Below are 19520 nucleotides of genomic sequence, written 5' to 3'. Positions count from 1 at the left end.
CAATCCATCAATCAATCAATCATTAGACTTATAAAGCGTGCTATTTACCCGTGAGGGTCTCAAGGTGCTGTGGGGAGGGGGTGCTGCTACTGCTCGAAGAGCCAGGTCTTGAGGAGTCTTCTGAAGGTGAGCAGGTCCTGGGTATGCCGTAGGTAGGTAGGGAGGGTGTTCCAGGTCTTGGCGGTGAGGAACGAGAAGGATCTGCAGCCGGAGGTCATTCGTTAAATGCCGGGGACAGCGGCAAGTGCGAGGCTGGCAGAGCGGAGCTGGAGGGTGGGGGTAGAGAAACTGAGTCGGTTGTTGAGGTAGGCAGGTCCGGTGTTGTGGAGTGCTTTGTGTGCATGGGTGAGTAGTTTGAAGGTGATCCTCTTTTCAACGGGGAGCCAGTGTAGGTCTCTCAGGTGGGGGGTGATGTGGCTGCGGCGAAGGACGTTGAGGATCAGTCGGGCGGAGGAGTTTTGAATGCGTTGAAGTCGTCGCAGGTGTTTGGCCGGGATGCCTGCGTAGAGTGCGTTGCCATAGTCTAACCTGCTGCTGACGAGGGCCTGGGTCACCATTCTTCTTGTTTCGGTGGGGATCCACTTGTAGATCCTGCAGAGCATGCGGAGGGTCTTGAAGCAGGAGGAGGAGACAGGGCTACTTTGTGTACCATTACCAGAGAGATGTCTCCCTCTTCTTCCTCTCCCACCGTGATTGGATCTTCTACTCTTTTATCCCCACCAACAGCAATGGTTTCAGTTTTTATGCTGCGAAGGTGGTCCTCCCAGTTGATCAAGTGGTATTTTTTCAGATGAGTTATTTGGACTCCGGTACCATAGTTTGTACCAAGCTTACCCCGACTAACAGAGGTATTACAAATGGAGCATATAGCAATGTTCTTCTACTTTACGCTAACCGTAAAGAAGTCCCAAACTGGGGAGATTAACTTTTGTCTCCTGCTGGAGAAGCTACTTCCAATGCCGTATGAACTGGAGGGTGTGCATTGAATTTGACTCTGTGCAGTACAAGTACCACTATCTACTTCAACTGAGTCTGTGGTTGTGCTGGATGTAGGTCGCTGCCGGGCCTTTGCTAATGCAAATATGGAAGCTGTAGGTGATGTTGGTGTTACCTGTGTTGATGTTATCTGTGCCACATCTCTCACAGCAATTTGAGATGTGGTAATGTCTGTCTGCATTGGGGCAAGAGTAATGTCCATGATGACTGGCTCATCCTCATCCTGCTGTTGTACATCGACCTCCATAAGAGTAAGGCTTCCTGGAACCTTCCTTTTCCCTAGCCTGGTCTTGAGACGTGTCTCCCTCTCAGGCTCTGGTTGTAGCTCCCAAGTGGTATCTAGATCATCAGAAGGGATGCTTGGCGAAGAACTCAATGGACTAACCTTCCTTTTTCTTGCTCGGGATGTGGAAGACAATGGATATTCTGAATGAGTAGCTTCCTCTTCTTCTTTCTCTGCATGAGGCTCGGTTTCCTGAACTGCCCCTACTTCGGGAGGAACAACTACTAGTATTGTGGGTGGTGGTTGCGGCTGTTGTTGACCACCTATCTGCTGTGTTTCCTCCTGCATTGAATGGGTACTACTTTGAGATAGCGATAAGTTTATCGCAGGCTCAGTATCACTGGTTTGCACCATTAGGCTGGCTACCTCTTCCACACACATGTTCTTTGGCCTAGGTTGGTGGGTTGGGCTCACTGATGTGGAGGTTCTGACCCCAGCATGCCCCCTGGACACGGCTGCTGCAGGCGTAATTTTTGTTTTCCCAAAAAAGATGTGGGGTGGAACAACAGACTTAAGTGTCACTTCCTTCTTCTGTTCCTTCTTCTCAGCAACTTTCTTGGTCTTGGAGGACCTGGTACCTGCTTTCTTTGGGGCCATCTTCTTCAGATGTCAGCAGCACTCAGTTGCACAAGTTGCAGAGATGTCTCAGGTCACACGTCACATCACGTACAACAGCAGGACGTCTGTCTGGCAGTACAATGGGCAATGATGACAGACACCTCCTCCTCAGTCTTTTGTGCACCTAAAAGCAAAAAGCCAGAAGAACATCAGTCAAACGTGGAATTTGTTGGGCTCAAATTACTACTAGTGTACTGTGTACACTCAGGAAGAATAGGAATAGCAGAGAACAAAAACAAAAATACAAATGTGGTGGAACCTGTTTGACCTTAATATGTGCATCATGTGGGATGGATGCAGCATCAGGGACCTGCAGCTGGCAATAAGGATGGAAGCAGTAAGCCAAGAGGGACAATGGAAAGACATGCAGGCATATGTGGCAAAAACAACACACTACTAACTACCACCACAAAATGGCCCCCAGCCACATGGTCACTCATCACAGGCACAAGGCCCAGAAAACAATGAACTCAACCAGGCCTATATCACTATATGGCCAGGCAAAGGATGCCTTTTAAACACCACAGCTTGAATGCAAAAAAGAAAATCCACATGGCTAAAAATGTTGGAAAATCACACAACAACCACTACAACACATACCCATGCAACAAAGACATTCATTTAACACACACCCAACTACATCCAAGAAACCACATTTTGCTATTCAATCAAATGCCATCCATGCTATAAATTATGTTTAAATTAAAGAGACACCACTAACACAGTTGTTTCATGCACCCATGAGTACCTCTGGGTCTACTGGCTGAAAAGGCCTAACGCACACCAAAAAAAAGTGAACCCCCCAAAAAAATCACATTTTGCAATTCAATCCAATTGCATCCAAGCCCTAAATGATGTTTAAATTCAACAGACAACATAGAAACAGTTGCTTCATGCACCCATGATGAGCACTTTTGGGCCTTCTGGCAGACTAGGCCACAAGCTTGGAGGCCTATGGCAAAAGCACAGTGGCTGGTCCCACAAAATGGCCGCCACCACATTGCAAGGCCACCCATAACAACAACAAAAAGGAAGAGAAGACAGACAATGCAGGCCAACGGCAAAAGCACAATGCCATTTGCAACAAAATGGCCGCCACCCACAAGATCAGGCCAACCACAATAACAGGAAAGTGAAGACAAAGGACAGGACCAGGAAGTTGGAGTCTCTGGAAAACTTCCTTCCTCTTTAAATTGTAAAAAAATTACTCCTTGCTCCAAGAACTACAGCCAAATGACAACCTGAGGACTTATTTGAGCAAAATTACCAAAATCATCTTTTTCGAGAAGGTTTTATGCTGCTCGAAAGATATTCTTCGCTATATTGGAAATTCTGCGTGTCCGGCATCACGATCTTCACAAAAATTCGTTACCGCGTGCGCGACAACGCATATTGAGCACGCGTAGAAGATAAAAATTATAAGCCCGCGTTGTCGCACAGTGCGGAGTTGCCAGAAGTCCACAAGCTAAAAGCCCAGGGTTAACTACGGCCTAAAGAGGCCTATTTATTTAACACACACCAAAAAACTGAAATACCACCCCAAAAAACACATTTTGCAATTCAATCCAATGCCATCCATGCCCTTAAAATTCAACAGACAACATAAAACAGTTGTTTTATGCACCCATGATGAGTACTTCTGGGCCTGCTGGCAGACTAGGCCACAAGCTTGGAGGTCTATGGCAAAAGCACAATGACTGGTCCTACAAAATGGCTGCCACCACATGGCCAGGCCACCCACAATAACAAGAAACTAAAGACAAACAATGCAGGCCTATAGCAAATGCACACTGCCTGGATGGCTCCACAAAATGGCCGCTAGCCACCCACAAAAAAAGAAATGGAAGACAGACAATGCAAGCCTATGGCAAAGGCTTCACAAAATGGCCGCCACCCACATGACCAGGCCACAACAAGAAGCATAATTAATGGGGAACAAAGGAAAGAAATGCAGGCCTATATGGAAAAAGCAGCACTCTACTAAACTACCACCATAAAATGGCCCCCAGCCACATGGTCACTCACAGTCACAACAGGCCATGGAAAACAATGAACTTAAGCAGGCCTATATGTGGCAAGAGAAAGGAGGCCTGCTATGCTAAACAACACATCTTTAATACAAAAATGCAAAAACAAAAATCCACAGGGCTAAGATAGGTTGGAAAGTTATACAACAAGCACACACGCACATCCAACAAAGGTATTTATTTAATAACACACACCCAAAAGTGAAATACACCCCAACCCACATTTAGCAATTCAATCCAATGCCATCCATGCCCAAAATGATGTTTAAATTCAACAGACATCACAGAAACATGCACCCATGAGTACCTCTGGACCTACTGGCTGAAATTACAATCAAAGAAAAACAACTAGCCCCTACTGAAACTACAGGCCACCCACAACAATAACTTTTAAAAATGATGAAAATCCCCCAAAAATGTAGGTACAAACCATGCCCCAATCATAAAATCGAGTACATCATTTCTCCAACTTACTTGTAAATCTCAAATCCAAAAGTCCTCAAATCCAATCCCATGATATGATGCAGCAGACAGACACAAAAAGTGATCCTTCCAGCTCCAAATGCAAATAAAAATGAACAGCACATGGACAAAGCACTGGGAGGGGCCTGCTGGACAGGAACAGTTTTTTTAGCAAAATGATCATTTTCGAGAAGGTTTTATGATGCTCGAGAGATATTCTTCGCCAGATAGTAATTTCCGTGTGCTCGGGATCTTACCAACACTGCCACCGGAAGTGAGATGGCATGTTTGCATTCGCACACTCTCTCGGGATCGTGTGGCCGGATACCAAAGCTCGTGGCGCGCGCTAACGGATAGGAAATCTCGTCGGCGAATGCAGAATCCTGGTAAGTCGATACTGCGTGTGCGAGAATGCATATTGAGCGCGCGAAGAAGAAAAACAACTACGCTACGTTGCAGATTGCGTAGTGTTCGGTAACTTAGAGGTCTACGCGAACCGCGAAGTTACCGAAAATATGCTAACTCCACGAGCGGAGCGGAGTTCACCGCCCAGGGTTAACCATTACACCTCACTACGCAGTTATGAGCTGTTCAAGGCAAAACTTTACCTGCAAGTGTTTTGTAATAAGTCAAAATGATTAGATCACGAGCGACCTCTGTTTGCAGCACTTGAGTTTTGCTATAATTTATATTGCGCCTATTGTATCCTCGCATCCAAACATGGATGCTAGGACGTATTTTGTTCTAAATTTTAGGACCAAATTACGGTTTTGCATTTTACATAAGTACATGTAATTTCACATAACTTTTGTAACATTTCTTATAATTAGTCCGATTGGATATAGAGCTTAGCAACCTTTTCTTGAAAGCATTATTAATGAGTATCATAGACTGATGATTGCTGGAAAACTGTGCTAAAATATAATTTCAAGTACAACTAGGCATCTTTTGATAGCAAAACATATACCACAGTTACAAGTATGTTACACAAAGGTGTAAATTCAGGTCACTAAACAGTGTACTTGATGCGAATAGTATTCAATGGTTGCAACTCATGCTGACGATTGTTTGGTCCATAGCTGTATTAAGAGAGGCATTCCCCTCAACCAGTGATTTACTATCAGATCCTTCAAAGCGTTTTAGCAGAAAAAGGTCCGAAAGTATTGCATCAGGGAATTGCCCAATAAGGGCAAGACTTATTTTTTGATTGTAGGTGCACAACATACCTTCGAATTAGGACTGAGATTGAAAGATCTAAGAAATGAAAGTCCACAATTGTGTCTACTAGCAAATGGTTGGTGCATTGAGGTCAAATAGCATCTTCAAAAAATATTAAGGCTTTTACAAAAAGCAATGAAATATATCAACCAGCCTGTCAACCAGTGGAGAAGTGTGGCTCAGTGGTTAGAGGCGGCAGACCCGGAATCTGAGATCGACCGTGGACCAGGGTCCGATTCCCCGCCTCGGCGGGTCTCGGGCTCATAAATTCCACGGTCTCGACAATTCTCGCTCCGGTGCCTACTCGACTCACGGGGTCACACTCTGCGACTCTGGGCAATAGCTTGCTTAATCTCCACATCGGCCCCTCGCGGCGGGATGCCTGGCTTTCACCTTGTGGATACCCTGCCAGGGTTTCTCACAGGGGAATACCAGGACGGGTTCCCTAAGCAAGCGTGGAGATGCCCCAGGGTAAGTCCTGCGCTATATAAGTTTCATACATTACATTACATTACATTGGGAAGATGCGCCTATTGTGAGTTGCTAGTGCTGTTCCAACAGTTCTTTATTTATGAAAAATAAATGCCAAGGCGTAAGGTATTCCATAGGAGACCACTGCCGCTTGAACACCAGGCCAGAACTGCTGAATGTCACTTCCACCATTACATACTAACGGCCACAAACCAACATATTTGACAATTTGGATTGTTCTGTGTCACCAAAGTAAGAATGGAGCAGATGAGGTATTAATATTTAATTTGTAATGTACATAGATTACTCGTTTTCTCCCCTGAGGCGGAAAGCCGGGGGCATCTCCTTCTCTCTTTGACTTTGAAAGCGGAAAATATATGACAGTGTGAGTGTGAAGTTTATTCCTGTATGCATGGTGATTTACTATCAGCTTACAGACGTAATTTACGTTTTGCTTTTAAAAATTGTAAATATTTTAAACAGTCACATTTTTAAAAATCGGAAATTGACCTCCTTGCCTCCTTGTTCTGACGAGATTACTTCGTCATAGGGGTCCCGACCTTGCTCTTTCTCCCACGGCGCAGCTGAGCACAGCGCTCTCGCCGGCCGGGAAAACGCCCACCCGCCATCTTGGGGGGAGGCAGCGTAGCGCTCCAGCTCCTGGACGCCTCCCGCCCTCCCTCACTACATAAGGATTGCTGTCCGAACTTACTGCAGATTACTCGTTTTCTCCCCTGAGGCGGAAAGCCGGGGGCATCTCCTTCTCTCTTTGACTTTGAAAGCGGAAAATATATGACAGTGTGAGTGTGAAGTTTATTCCTGTATGCATGGTGATTTACTATCAGCTTACAGACGTAATTTACGTTTTGCTTTTAAAAATTGTAAATATTTTAAACAGTCACATTTTTAAAAATCGGAAATTGACCTCCTTGCCTCCTTGTTCTGACGAGATTACTTCGTCATAGGGGTCCCGACCTTGCTCTTTCTCCCACGGCGCAGCTGAGCACAGCGCTCTCGCCGGCCGGGAAAACGCCGACCCGCCATCTTGGGGGGAGGCAGCGTAGCGCTCCAGCTCCTGGACGCCTCCCGCCCTCCCTCACTACATAAGGATTGCTGTCCGAACTTACTGCAGATTACTCGTTTTCTCCCCTGAGGCGGAAAGCCGGGGGCATCTCCTTCTCTCTTTGACTTTGAAAGCGGAAAATATATGACAGTGTGAGTGTGAAGTTTATTCCTGTATGCATGGTGATTTACTATCAGCTTACAGACGTAATTTACGTTTTGCTTTTAAAAATTGTAAATATTTTAAACAGTCACATTTTTTAAAAATCGGAAATTGACCTCCTTGCCTCCTTGTTCTGACGAGATTACTTCGTCATAGGGGTCCCGACCTTGCTCTTTCTCCCACGGCGCAGCTGAGCACAGCGCTCTCGCCGGCCGGGAAAACGCCGACCCGCCATCTTGGGGGGAGGCAGCGTAGCGCTCCAGCTCCTGGACGCCTCCCACCCTCCTCCCACCCACATTGTGACATGGATAAAAGGAATGGGCCATCCCGCCCGCGCAGCGGGCGGGCGCAGCGGGCGCGCCGATGGCGCGCCGAAGGCGCGCCTAAGGCAAGCCCGTCTGCGCCCGTCCGCGCCTTGCCCGCGCCCAGCGCCTGTCCCCCTGCTTCTCGCGCCCCATTAATCTCCTGGTCCTCAGATCAACTTTTATATTTACGTCAAGGCGTCTGCTACCCAGCTATGTGTTGTAACCCTCAAAGCCTGGTAACTACCTCATACTCTTGCCAATGCTGTAACTTTACTATTCCAGCCTTCTTCAAACCGCTCCCCCAGTCTAGGTATGTTGCTCACCGCCCGCCCTCGGTTACCTTACACGCAGCCTTAATCAACTGCAGATCTCTTCCAGCTCACGCTTCTGATATTTGGTTGTCGTTAGACACCCATAAGTGGGACCTATTATTTCTCACAGAAACCTGGATTAAGGACTCATCCAAGCCAGATATTCACCTGGCCATTCCCCCTGGCTACCGATTTTTAGGTATTAATCGAGAGAGCTCTAAAATTGGTGGGGGCATTGCGGTAATTGCGAAATCCCACTTTATACTTAGCAGTAAAAGAATTGCTAATACAGGTCTCATAGAAGCCATGCATCTTACGATTAAGGATTCCTCTTGCACCATCTTTGCTGGTATCTTGGTATACAATCCTCCGTCTGCCTCTGCAGCTTCTCTTAAGGCCTTGACGCACTTAATTGCGGATTTCTCACTTAAACACTCCCACTTTACAGTGTTGGGAGATTTTATTCTCCATATTGACAATCCTTCCTGTGTTCAAGCATCCTTATTTCTGGAAACCCTACAGGGACTTACCCTGTCCCAATTAGTCAAAGGCCCCACCCACAAAGCAGGTCACACACTTGATCTCATTTTCACAAACCATCCTGGTATTTCTACCCTTCCTACCGTCCCCCTTACTTGGTCAGATCATTTTCTTCTTCCCTTTGTGATCACCATTCCATCCCTTCCACCTCCCTCTTCCCTCAACAGAGACAGCGGGCGCAAATGGACCAATGTCACCTGTGAGTCCTTTGACTCCTGTTTTCAGTTTCATTTTAATCAGGCGGAAGATCTTGACAAGGAAACGGTAAGATATAATGCCGCCCTTACCTCCGCTCTGGATGCCATTGCCCCTCTTGCCCCTCTGGCATCCTCCAGATCTCGCCCCTCTGCTCCTTGGTTTTCCCCCATGTTGAGGGAAGAAAAGAGTAAGTGCAAGCAGATGGAACGCAAATGGCGCCAGGACTACGACCCATTGGCCAAATTAGCCTATAAATCGGCCCTAAATAAATTTCAAAAACTTAAACGCTCTGCTATGAGAGCTTATTTTTCTAATCTCATCCATCGGGCGCAGAATTCCTCCAAAACTCTCTTCACTATTGTGAAAGATTTCTTGAACCCTCCTGCCTTGAAAACCCAATGCGTCCCCACTCAAGACCTGTGCAATGGACTTTCTGACTTCTTTCAGGATAAAATTGTCAAACTTTCTTCTTCCTTTGACTCTGTTTCTCCCAACTCACCATTTGTTGTTCTACAGCCCTCTCATTGCTTTTTTAACTCTTTCTGTGAACTTACTCACGATTCTGCTTTGTCGCTACTCCATAAAGTCAAGTCTGGCTCGCCTTTAGACCCAGTCCCTGCTAAGGTAATGGGCAATCTTGCCCCTGTTTTAATTAATCCCCTCCTCTCCATCTGGAATTCCTCTTTGACCCAAGGCCAATTTCCCTCAGTTTGGAAACATGCTAGGCTACTTCCTATTCTGAAGAAACCTGATGCTGACCCCTCACAATTTTGCAACTATCGTCCCATTTCGCTTCTCCCTAAACCTGCTAAGGTGCTGGAGAAAGTGGTTCAGAAACAACTGGCTCAGTACCTAGATACAAATAAGCTGCTGCATGACTCGCAGTCCGGCTTTAGAACCGGCTACAGCACCGAGACTGCGCTGTTGGAAGTGTCCGAGATAATCAGGGAATCAGTGGATAGGGGCGAGGAGGCCATGTTGGTTCTCCTCGACCTATCCGCTGCATTTGACACTGTATCCCATGGTATACTCACAGCCCGGCTACAACAGCTGGGGATTGGTGGCAATGCTTTGGCATGGATCAAATCCTTTCTGGCCAGTCGGTCCCAAAGGGTACTGCTTCACCCATTTGAATCAGAAGAAAAACCCCTCCTGTGTGGTGTGCCTCAGGGCTCCGCCTTGAGCCCTCTACTGTTTAATGTTTATCTGGCCCCGCTTGCCAAGGTAGTTGAGTCATGGGGTGTCAGCGTGGTCTCTTATGCTGATGATACGCAGCTTGTGTTTTCATTTAGAGACCACTCTGACTCCCTCTTCTCCAACTTTCGAAACTGCCTTGGCAACATTTGCTCATGGATGGCTGCCAATCATCTTGCTTTAAACACTGATAAAACTGAGGTCCTCTTTTTTAGTCGGAAATGTACTCCCCCCGCAACTTTATGGTGGCCTACCGTCCTCAATCCTCCTCCCATACCAGCGAAGTCTGCTCGTAACCTTGGTTTTGTATTTGACAACACCTTGTCCGGCAAAGCCCAGGTCAATAAAGTTACAGCGGCCTGTTTTAATAAGCTGCGTATGATTAGGAAGATTTTTCCTTTCCTCCCCCTGACTTCCCGTAAAACGGTGGTCCACGCACTTATTACGGCACATCTCGATTATGCCAATAGCCTATATGCCGGTGCCCCCCAATATCTTATAGACCGACTACAAATCATTCAGAACGCGGCAGCAAGGCTCATTGGAAACATTCCTGCCCGCAACTCGGTCAGAGCATTCCGAGACGAGCTACATTGGCTCCCCATTGCCCGTCGCATTGACTTCAAAGTTCTGGTCCTTGCTTTTCGGGCAATTAATGGAACCGGCCCGGTCTATCTGAGAAAAAGGCTCAAATTATCATCCTCAGTAAGACACCTGAGATCTAATAGCCTACGTCTGCTGAATGTCCCCAGATTCAGGCTCTCCCGAAGTGGCGGCAGAACCTTCACCGTCACAGCCGCCAAGCTCTGGAATAGCCTTCCTCTAGATCTTAGGTTCATGGAGTCTGAGCAAGTCTTCCGCCGCAAGTTAAAAACCTGGCTGTTTGCCAAACGCTAATCTTATACCTGCAGCCCTTGGTTTGCCATTCGACTGGACATGTACTTGGCTTTCTTCTCGTGTGATTACCTGTAATCTTAGCGCCGGGACACCCCCGTTGGAGGTAGCCGCGCGCTTTATAAGCTTCATAAATAATAATAATAATAATATTATTACTCAATACTCTGCTCCTGTCCATTGCTCAATAATAGATAGCTAGTGCAACCTTGTGGTGGACTGTCAGAAATAAGTGCAGATGTTTCCAAATAAGTGCTAGGCCCTAGCACTAGCAAACACGGCCACAAGTTAAGCCCTTTGTTCAAGGCACCTTTTAGTACAGCCAGAGCCCAGGAATGAAACGTTCATCCATTTGACCCCACTCTCTACATTAGATTTACAATTGTACTTGTAAATATTGTATCCTTGCATGAAATGTTAAACTCATTATTCAACCATTTATACTTTATTAGCATATCCATGAACTTAACGCAACATAGTCTCTCCACGAGAGGCTTGAACACACACTTGGAATTCAATTTTTCTTTATTCAATCAAAATCAATCATTAAAGACACCTATAAACAGTACAATCTGAAATAAAAGACATATAATCTCATAGAATTTTTTTTTTTTAAAAGAGCATATCATTTTAAAATCCCAAATCTATTTAAAACAATGATTATGTTTAAAAAGGGAAAATTCAAAATCAAAGGATGTTAAGGCAGAACAGGGCTTAATTATATTCACCAATATTTAAAGTAAATATTTTGGGGGAGACTTGGGAACACCAACATATAAGCAAACAGGTTACATGCTGCCTCGCAAATTCTTCCTTCTAAGGACCCAAGTCCAGCTCAGGAACTTAGCCATGGCAATGACCATGACTTCAGTAGTTCAGATTTTTAGAATACACAGAGCTGTTTGACAAGATCTTGTACCAAGCATTCTACAAACCGGCTTGAGCCATTTCTGTCGAGGGCCCTTGTAAGCAGGGCACACAAAAAGGACATGCAATAAAGACTCATCCTATGTTAAACAAGTATCACATTTTGTATCCCGGTCATCCCCCCACTTATTAGTGAAAGATTTTAGGGGGAGTGTTCCCACTCTAAATTGGTGGAAGAGTTTTCCATCACCAGGACATGTGATGATGTCTCAATAGGCCTCAAACTTATACTCACACTTAAAATCTAGAAAGAGGCATATTAGGGAACCACTAGCAACTGAGGACAGAGACTTTACATAAACCTTGTCCCTATATAAGGCTTTCAAATCTTTTTTGGACGGGGATAAATTCCCTTCCGGGTGCTCCCACAGGTGAATTAGGCCCATATATAATAACAATGCCTTAATCTTTAATAACCAAGAGATTTTATTTGACTTGTCCGCTTCTCTAGTAAACTTAACAGCTCTTGCATATGGTGCAAGCCCTGGGGTAGTCCAAAGTCTTTGCCAATAGCCAAGTGGTCTGAAACCCGCAGCCTCCTCAAAGGAAGTACATCCTAAATCTAAAAGTAGGGGCCTAAATGCGAAGATTGAGGAAGGCCGGTCAGTGCCCTCAGAAACTTATTCTGGGCTAAGACTAATGGAGCTAGATTTTCGAACCCCCAGAGTTCCGCCCCATAAATTATTGAAGCTCTAACCTTCCCTTGGTAAATGGATAAAGCCGGTCCCACTGGTTTGGTTTGAGACTACTGGAATTCTTTTAAGAGGGCCCCTGCTAATTGATTATGCCTTAAGACTAGGCCTGGGCGTAGTGCGTGTAGTCCCGCTACGCAAAGCTACACGAAGCTACGCGGAGATGTTCTTGCACTACGCGAGCTTCGCTTAGCTTCGCAAGCTTGTGTAGTTGCTTGCCACGCCCGTTCGAGATGCGTTTTTCTTTTTCAGGAGCGTGTTGTGTGTGTTCGGGCGATAGCAGCTCGCGAACTTACCCATGCGGTCGCCTATGGGCGTGGCCATTTTGTTTTTTCAATTGTCCCACCCGCTCGCGATGCCTTATTTCCTGTTCCGGGTCGCATATAGCGTATTCGCGATGCGCATGTCATGTTTGGGAACGCTATCTACTTGTTTGCGACGACTAGTGTATGCTCGCAAGAAATACCACGCAAATTTACCCACGTGGTTGCGATGGACGAGGCCATCTTGTTTTTTCACTCTATGCTATGGTTCTGGGCCTAGTTTTCTATCCACCTTTAATCTTTGCAATCCTTAGTTATTTTCACTGGTTATCTCACTTTTTTTATTTATCATCAATCTCTCCCTGTCCCTAAGTTTATGTTTTGCATTTATTTCTACTTTTACTGTGTTTTTTTACCTTTTTACTGTTTTATTTTACTTCTTTCTTTAAGCTCCTACTTCTTCCCCCTAACTTTATTTTTTCCTTCTTTTCTTTTCCGCCTCCCCCCAGAACCATGGCCAAGGGCAGCAGTACTGGCTCCAAGGGCAAGGCGCCTGAATGCGCCCTGCAGGGGGGCAGGCCCGTCAGCTTTTCAGACAGGCAGTGTTTCGCTGCTCAGGGATCCGGCACACCCACAACTAGCAGGCCCACCGGTGGTCAGACATCCTGGACCAGGAGCAGGACCTGTTGGACCTGCTAGGTGTCGAGGTCATGAGGCTTGGCGAGTAGCTAATATATAGTAGTATAAGTATTGTGTATAATTTTTTGATGAATAATAACACGATTACTGATGCACTTAGTTACATTGCAGGTCAATTACGTTTCAAAATCTTCTTAGATTGTAGGACACAGGTGCTGCTCAGCACTACTCTTACTTGTTTGCAACTTTGCGCTAGCTTGGGCTGATTAATGATGTAAGAGTTTACTTTAGAGAACTGAAGTTAGTTAATGCTATTGCTAGATAGTCTCGTCCTTCCATTGTCCTTGTGTGAAATAGTGGTGGATGGATAATAGGCTTACTTAGTATTAGTTCATATTTTTTTTACGGTCTGCGTGACGCCTCCTCTGTCACTGAATGCTGCTTACCCCAGTCCTCCATAGAACCTTTTGTAGTTTGTTTAGTGAGTGGTAGGCTTAGCATTGTCAGTCAGTAGCAGAACAACAGATGATGCAACCAACCAACAATTTGGTGTTGGTGTATGCACAAGTTTATGCATGCGTCCTCCATCTCATCTATGTATTTTTGAAGGCAAAAATAAAATGGAAATGCAGACTTACTGAACAATTGGCCCGTCTGGAATAGGTGGTGTAGGTCAGGTGGTACTTAGGCTTTGTTAGTATTCTGGAATCAGAATGATTATGGAACATTTGATTAGTGTTCATAATAAGTAGATGGTCCGTGAATCCTGCAAGCCAGTAGTCGTTTTAATTCGAGAGGTCAATTTTATTGCAATTGTTGTTTCCTAAAATGTGTTTTGAGCATTTTTTAATGATTTATTTGTTTCACAGCACTCGTTAGTGTTTGTCTCTTTCTTTATTATTTCTTACATGATCAGCACCCAGGGGCAAGAAGACGGGGTCCAAGTCGGCGGGACAACCACCAGAGGACCGCTCCTCTACCGAGGGTCCTGCTGCTGGCCCCAGTAAATCCTCCAGTGGTTATATTAACAATTATATTTCCCTAACTTTTAAAGCACCTTTTTTTCCGAACTATTACTTAAGGTTTCACTTCCTAATTCAATTTTTTATAAAAGCTTCTTTGATCTTGATTATCTGCTTCCAAATGTTAGTTATCCCTGCCTTTAAGTGCCTTCTAACTGCCTCTGCTATGACTCTCTGTACTACTACTATTAGACTGTCTGTAGCTAAGTTTACCCTGTTGGCCACTCTTTATTTAAGATTTTCTTTTGAGTAAAGCTCTGATAGACCAATAGCTGTAGCCACTGGGTCTACTCCTGTCCTTTGGGTTGTCCTCTTTAATCTCAAGGCTTTGACAATTCCTACCAACAAAATGCGCAACCAGATGTTTGACTAGTATTTTTGTTAGGATAGTAGTACATACTACTACTGTTGCGGGGATTCTGCACAGCCACATACAGAACTATGCAGAAAAAAATAGTATGTTGGTGATGGGAGGTTTGACCTTACTCACACCTCAGTCAGAACTCAGAACCCACAATTCCCTGACTGACTAGCTATAGTGTCTCATCAGGTCCCGAACCCCCACATGAAGATACCCAATGATTATTACACAACCCAGAACATAACACCTGTTCGCTCACTCACTCGTGTAAGTCCACAGCACCACACCAAATACCACAGAGTCTATGTGTTAGCTCAAAAGGTTCATTTATTTCTAAATAACAAGGTTTGTAAGTTGTTCCAAGAAATTACTACAGCCAGCTCCAACATGCAAAATAAATAAGACTAAAACAGTAAACATTTGTTACAACTAGTGCATGATAGAAAAGATCTGTGTGAATTCTGGGAGATCCTTCACTGTTGAACGTAGAAATACTGGTTACATGCATCTTTTGTAAGCTCTGCACATCTCTGGTTCGTAGAAGGGAATCTTCTGCCTATTATGAGAAAAATGGTGCATGTTAGACAGTATAATGCAATTATGTAAGCATTTTGCAGTCATGCCAAAAAGTGTAACATTATGGCTAAGCAATAGGGACTAACTGAACTCCATAAAAAAGTTGTTTATTTTTCGACCTCTTCACTTGTATGCAGCACTCATGTGGCCTCAAAGGCGTCTTACTGCACAACAAGCTGCGAGGTAACATGCGCAAAAGAGTAGACATGAATCTAAAATGGTTACATGGCTCAGGCTAACTTTCCAAAGAGTAGAATAGGATTAGAGATTACCCTCGAGACCATATAATACTACTAATGTCTGTCTACTGACTCTACTCAAGTACGCAATTTGGACTAGTGATGATGTATGTTGTACTTTTACTGTTTTTTCAATCTTCCTTCCTAGTGAAAATTTGTAAAATAGGGGGAGGTGTACAGGCATTAAAAAGGTGTCATTTTTTATAGGCGTACTACCAGTACCAACCACCAGTGCCGGTGGGGCCAGCGTTGATAGCAATGCTGCCATTCCGGAGGGGGCAGGAGATGCGGCAAATGCAGGAGCTCCAGGGGACAAGCCAGCAGCAGTGGTAGGCGGTGGTAAGTTATATTCATTACTTATTGGCATTACTTGCAGCAAGGGAAACACTTCACTCACTGTACTGTGAGCCTTATTAATTAAGTTTGAACTTGAAGTTGTACTGAACAATATACAACAGTTGAAGAAGACACACTTTACTTAGCATTACTAATGCATTAGCAATAGCATTACCAGTGTGAGTTGAGTAACCAATGGTCTCTTCTATCTGACTCCAACTCAGCTGTGAAAGTTATGGAGAAGACTAAAAGTCAGATCAGATTACCTTGATGGATGTGTTGAACAAAAAGGGATAGAAGGGTGGAAGGAGGAAGGACGGGCAAGATGCAATACGACTAGCAAAGAAGGATACTTTGGAAGCAGCATTCAGGTGTCTGATAGGAATCAGATGCATGGGTTAGTGAAGGATGGGTGGAAGGTGAAAGAAGATACCTGCCTGGGTGGGCGACGCGGTATGGGTGGATAGTGGATAGCAAGAATCATCAGCGGTGTTTGTGTCAAACTCAAAGCCAAGGCAAGGAAGGAAGGCGTGGATACATGGGTGGTTGTTGGTGAAACCAGCTAAGGTTTGTTAAGCGCTATATAACAAAAGAATGATTGACATTTACTTTTAATGGATGGATGCCTGGATGTATTCATCATAGACAGCATAGGTGGAGACTGTTACTGGATGCAGACTAGAGTCTTACTTTGAAGAGAATGTAAAAGAAACTGTGCCAGAGTAGCAAAGCAGAGGGTAATACTTATATAGAAGTAGGATTTTATTTCAGAATACAGTTGATGACTCAGTAGTTTGCAAGCACATCATATATAGATATATATTATCAAGCGCCTTCCTCTGACTCCAAGGACCACTTCCTACCTATGTTAATTTTTTTTTGATTGTGTCAGCCAGCCTGCAAAGGGTGGCCTATCTGTTGGTTACACAATCAATGAACAAAGTACCTTATGCAGTAGCGGTCGGTGGTGGGAGTGCTGGCAGGCGGTGATGTGGGAAGGTGAGGGGCAGGGTGGGGGGTAGTAAACTATGGATTATGAATGCAGTGCGAGCAACAAAATGTGTTTTATTCGTTTATATGTTTGCTCCCCCCACCCTGCCCCTCCCCTTCCCCACATCACCGCCCACCAGCACTCCCACCACCGACCGCTACTGGACTGATAGGTCATTGTTCCATATAAGCAATGATAATTGGATCAGAAATATATTATATGAATCTGCCTTTTTGTAGTAGCCAGGGCACAGTGAAAGTAAAACTGAGCAATTGCCCTTCATGTAACAGAGAGAGTATGGCCAGTGCCACCCGTCATCGAAAAATATGAGCTTCCCCACTTGCAGAGTAGTAAATAAAAGTTAGGAGAGTCTGTGCATGGACTCGTAAGTTGGTCTTGGACGCAAGCTTAGCTGACTTAACTGGCATGCCGGCTACAACAAGGTTATGTAATTTAGCTAACCTAGAGATAAGAAAAAGAGTGGCGTTCTGTGTACTGGAGTCCATCCATGGTACTAGGGCAAGTATAATGCCGGAAAAAAACTCCTACAAATGTTAGAGGCAGAGGAAGCGGGAGGATAGATACTTACCACAAATGTTATGTACTGCGCTTGCTAGTGCTACTGTGCCACTATGTGTTGAATTCATTTTGTGTTACTGTTTTGCTAAGAGTATCGGTAACAATTCTGTTTCTTTCTTTATAGATCCTCCTTCCCAAAAACCAACGCAGAAAGAGTTGGCAGCCAGGGCCCGGCACCAGAAACTGGAGGCCGTCTGTGAAGAATACCACCGGCTGGTGGCTCAGGCAGAGAAGGAGGAGGCGGCAGCAGCTGCAGCATCTTCCAAAGACCCGGGCCCAGGCAGGCCCCGCCTCAAGTAGTACGGCGCCACAGTCAGGCAGCCGCCCACCGCCGCCCTTTTTCAACAACTGCTGCCCCCCCACATGGATGCAAATGCAAGTGCCGAGCATTTTGCCGGAAAATTCTCCAATTAGAGGAGTGAGTCTAAATCTTGGTGGACAAACACCTGAAAGCCCGCCGATTGTAGATGGACCCTGTAAATGTGCCCCTTTTTTAGTACTTTTGTTGGTGGGTGGGAATTGGGTGTTGGGGTTTCTTATTTTTTAGGCATTGGTTGGACTTGAACATTGGTTGGGGTTAGGGAGAGGGGTGGGTGAGGTGTGGGATAGTTTATTTTTGTTACAGAAATAAATGTTATTTATTTATACTTATACATACGATGTTAATGTTTTGTAGGGGGGTTACTGTTTCACGAATTTATGCACATCACACAGTTTCCTTGCTGATGCAGGGCAGCAGCCAGTGTATGATTTAAATAATCTGACTATTTTGTAGCACGCAAACAGATAGATGCTGTACCCCTCACAGAGTTATATTTGTCCTACTAGTACTGTCAGTCGCTCCTCCTAGTCCATTGTACCTCCCAGCAAACTTATCTTACCTGTGATTGATGAGGATTAAGTTTGGCACAGCAATGGCTGCATGGTTTCCCAAGGGAATGGAGAAGATGCCATGGTTGTGGTGGTAGTAGTAAACACAGGCACTAGCATTTGCCAAAAAAAAAGAGACAGTCACTTGCCTGGGAGAGATTGTGGGAGTAGTAGAAAAGTACAGTACAGAAGAAGACTGTCAAACAAACAATATTGTAACTGCTAAAGTAAAAGAAAACATAATGGTGGCGGGGACAGACTAGTACAAGAAGTTAAGAAGTTAAACTGTAGTTGTGTCGAAGGAGTGACTTAACACAATCGTAATTCGTAAACTTTACTGCTGTGAATCCAATCAATGTTGGCAATTAATTATGATGTATTAGGTGGGTGCCTTTGGAAAACAAATTGGCTTGTATATAGACAGAGCATGGGTGGGCAAGCAGAAGAAGATCCTCGCCATGCCTTGAAATTAAATTCGTGTTGCTTCCACCACATCTGCCCCAGCAAGCGTGTGATCAATTGTTGGGTACATTTGATGTAGTCACATCACACTTCAATATAAAATCAAACAACCCGGGGGAAGAGGGTTAGGGTATGATGAATGGATGGGAAGGGGGGTTTGGGGAAAGGTTTGACAAAGAAAAATAGTATGCATGGACACAACAAAAGTAAAACAATCTTTGAAGACGACGATAATCCACTATCCAATAAATCTATAAAGGGAGAAAAAGGAAATGCATGCAAGATGAAGATAACTTGATGGTTAATGAGCAGTACTTAACTACTACTACACAATTAGACAGTACATGGAAGTAGTATTATATGAAATTTGCCTTGCCTGTATGCCCTCAGAAGAAACCCTAATTACCTGCTGTACCGGGCTGAAAGCTAGCAAAGAAAATTAAAATATAGTTGTAGGGATCAATTAGCAAACAAACAACAATGCAACAACGCACAGTTGTAAAATGATTGAAGAGAAAAAAGGAATCAAATTATTTAAAAGACGAATGATGCATATGATACTAAAGTTACTGTATTATCCAGGTCCAATTGTGGAGTTGTATCTCGTCATTCATCTTGGTCCTCCCTTCCATGGACAGTGACTGTGCACATCATTCTTGGGTGCCACTGACTGGCTGATGCGGATTGGTAAGGTAAGTGTGAGTTGTTGTTCCAAGTATAATAGCACTGGGTAAAGGCCGGCCTGTAAGTGTAGATGGAAAAACAAAAAGGGTATTGAAAAATAAATGAACAAAAAAAGCATCAATTATGGTGTAGTGCAA

Source organism: Lissotriton helveticus, chromosome 8, assembly GCF_964261635.1.
Source record: "Lissotriton helveticus chromosome 8, aLisHel1.1, whole genome shotgun sequence".
In the NCBI taxonomy this organism is placed as follows: domain Eukaryota; kingdom Metazoa; phylum Chordata; class Amphibia; order Caudata; family Salamandridae; genus Lissotriton; species Lissotriton helveticus.
Note: the sequence above shows the minus strand (reverse complement) of the source record.